The 3,496-nt window shown below is 34.4% G+C and overlaps 1 long non-coding RNA gene across 1 annotated transcript; it reads left to right on the plus strand.

The window, feature by feature from the left end:
* Positions 1-926: 926 nt before the first annotated feature.
* Positions 927-2,683, plus strand: LOC104112593 (uncharacterized). Its single transcript, XR_690034.3, has 2 exons — positions 927-1,214; positions 2,337-2,683. It is a non-coding gene; the product is annotated as an uncharacterized lncRNA (long non-coding RNA).
* The last annotated feature ends 813 nt before the right edge of the window (positions 2,684-3,496 follow it).

The raw sequence follows: 3,496 nt of genomic DNA on the forward strand, positions 1-3,496 counted from the left end.
AAATCAATAATAATAAGTTATTTGCCATCTTATATGCGAATAACTTTTTACCGTTGCCTTGATTGGTAAGCCAATTGATTGTTCAAAGTTTGAAAAAGAAAGTTGACTTTTCAAAGGGTTGTCATAAAATAAATTTGTAATTTAGATTTCTATATATGATATTTTTAATTTTTATCATAATTTGCATCGAATACTTCTTTGGAAAAAAATAAATTAAACGATAGTGTAAATGCCTAATTTTGCACTTTCTTTTCTTTCTTTTTATGTTTATTATGTTTGTATGTCTAGGATTTTTTTAGTTGTTTATAATTAATTAAAAGAGAATAAGAGTGTAGCATAAGTTGTGTTATTAGCTAATTGGGCCAAATTGGCCCCAAAATCGGAGCCCAAAAGCACCTGGACCCGGTCCAAAATGAGGCCAACCCGTTGGAGTCTTTAAACGACATAGTAAAACTAAGTCGTTTCATTTAGTAGCCCAAAGATTGAGTCTCATTCGTTTGATCTCTCTTGATCCAATGGTCCACGATCAATCTCCAACTAGGTAGTTAAGACTTATACAGACTGAAATTTTGCCACATTTCCCCCATAATTCTTCTTCTCTCCTTTCCTCTTCACTCTCTCTCGTCCCTCAGACTTCTCCGCCGCCCCCCACGGCGGCGGCACACGTCCAAACACCATCAAAATTTCACCATCTCTTCCTCTCTTCATTCTCTACACCAATCCAAACCCCCAAACCCCCAAAATCCTAACCAATCTCCTTAAATCTAGCCTTGACCAAAACCCTAGCTTACTTTGTTCTTGAAATTTCTCGAGTTTTAGCCGCCCCCACACCGTAACACCTACATAAATGGATAGAGTTTTTTGATACACCTAGGACATGGATTCTATATGAACCAATGGATCGTGACAAGTCGTTACTAATCTGAAAGAAATCTATCCATTCCTACCAATTTTAACCCCGAAAGCACCACCACTGCCGGCCAACCACCTTCACTGCCGTGACCACCCTATTGTCGCTACATCTCCACCGCTGAGCCATTGGTCTTGGATGAACACGATCACGTAGTCTCTTTTTATCTTTGACACAGTGCTGGATTCAACTCTGGTTCGTCAGAGTTTGTGTTTTTCGGCATTTGTCGTCGAGAAAAAGAGGCATGGAGGTCGATTCACCGTCTATTTGTGTCGTACTACTGGTTCGAAGGTCGAGCGCTTAGGTAAAACCTTTACCTTTTTCTCCGTGCTTTTTATTTACTGTTTCAATGCTATTTGATTATAGTTCTCTTTTTAATTTAAATTAGGTTAGTAGTCGTCTTGGTTTAACACTTAATGTAGTCTCTCTTTCAATTGGCAATTAAGATTAGGTTTTAATTTGTGTTATATGCTTATGTTTTTTTCTAATTATGTAATTAGTGCTTTTGATTTTGTTAAATTAGGATAGTTGTTCTAGTTTAGTTTCAATAAACACTAACTCGTGTCGATTCTTGTTGTTTAAAGTTTAGTTAATATCGGTTAATTGTTGTTTATTTGTTCTTGATTATCTGTTTGGTTTAGTTACTATGAGTTTAGTTAGTTTGATGTTCTGATCAGTTCATAACCAATTCCTCGTTAGGTTGTTACAATTGTTGTAATGAGTTTATGTTTTCAAACAGGTCGTTTGGTTTCAAATTGCTTTTTGAATTATGTTGAAGTGTTGTTAATCTAACTGTTACTTAGCAAATGATGTTTGTATGTTTTGGTTGATCACTTGAGTCTAGTTACATGGTTGCTTGTGTTTCAGTTTGAATCAAATAGAGTGGTATTAATTTGGTGTAAAGCTGAAAGCTAGATATGTTAATTATGAAATAGCTACATGTTAGTTTGCTTTTACTGTTTTAAGCATGATGGAAAATAGACTTTGTGTCAGAATTTGGTGAAAAGAGGACTATTTTGGCACACAAAAGTTAGTCCTTTTAGACAGATTTTTGGTGAACCAAAATCTGTCCAAAAGGACTTATTTTTCCTACTTAAAAGATACATCTTGACACACTTACGGATAATCTGGACACTCTATGAAAGACACAACAAAAAGAGAGTAAAAAGGCATCAGCTGAACATCAAAGTAAGCTGAAAAAAACTGAAAATTTGTGAGTTCTTTCTTCCTTCCTTTTTTTAAGTCACTGAACTTCAAGTTTGAGTTTATGGGTCATTTCGGGTTCAAAATATTGTTGTTTGGTTGTTGTTTTCACTGCTGGAAGTTGGCTAGTTTGATGTTGTTCGTTAGTTTATACTTCGGAGTTCCATCTTTGCTATCGTTTGATTGTCAGCTCTTCAAGTAACCCTTAAACTTTGTAATGCAGATTTTATAGTAAATGATTAAAGATAAGGACCATTTAAGCTCTTCAAGTGTTAAAGTTTAATCAGTTATTAATAGCGTATAGATCTGAAATGTGTAACTTCATATATATTTTTTTCTAGTTTCTTTTCTTGTACTTTTGAGCTTGCTTCTTGTTTTGCTTTATAAGACACTGAAGTTTAGCCATGAAGTTTCCCACTATTTGTCTTGTTGTAATTAAGCCCTCATGATGTTTCTTTTGAATGACAAATGCTAAAGCTAAATTAGATTCTTAGGTGAGTTTAATGTTCAAAAGGGAAGTCCCAAATACTTGAAGTTTGTTTAGATGGAATACAACTTGAAGTTTGAAAAGTAGGGTCTCTATTCATGCGTTTATTAATGTATAGAAGAAGTTAGTTGTTGGGTTTGGCATAGCTATATAGCCACGTTTAGAGTTTTTATTACTTTAGTTTTATTAAATATTTGTGAAGTTAAATGGAGAATAATAGTGGATAGTGAATTGGAATGGAGGTTGGCACGATGAATGTGTTAGTTTCGGTATTGAAATTGGGCTATTTAGAGATGTGTAAGTTTAATTATTCTTTTTTAATTCTTGTCCAAATTAGTATTAGGTGATGTAGTAATACTTAATAGAGATAAATTTTTGAAATTAACAAAAGAGAAGTTGGATTTGAGTAAGTAGGCCACATAGATTTGTGCATAACTAGTCTTGTTGAGTTGTATTAGTAAACTGAAAATTTCAGATTATTTGGGTCGAATGAGATCAAATTCGCCAGGCCCATAAACAAGATAATTCAGCCGATCCATTTTCTTTAAATAAAATCTGCTAAGCCCACCTCCATAAATAACAAAACTGATCCATCTTTCTTTTTTGGGTAATGAAGACATATATATATAAAATTAAGAGTTGACATAAGGGGACTAATCTGGGCGTCATAGAGACCATTTTGTCCTTTTCAAAAGCAGGTACAACAAAAGTAGGAGGAACATAAAATAGTTTAAAGCTTCCAAAAATGTCCGAGCAACTTCCTTGCTTTGCCAGTTTATCTGCGACTCCATTTTCCTCCCTAAAGATGTGCTTCATTGGTGGATCCCCCACCTCCTGTAATAGCCCTCTGCATTCATCGACAAGATTTTGAAAATAGCAGTCATTGTTAGTCATTA

Source organism: Nicotiana tomentosiformis, chromosome 2, assembly GCF_000390325.3.
Source record: "Nicotiana tomentosiformis chromosome 2, ASM39032v3, whole genome shotgun sequence".
Classification (NCBI taxonomy): domain Eukaryota; kingdom Viridiplantae; phylum Streptophyta; class Magnoliopsida; order Solanales; family Solanaceae; genus Nicotiana; species Nicotiana tomentosiformis.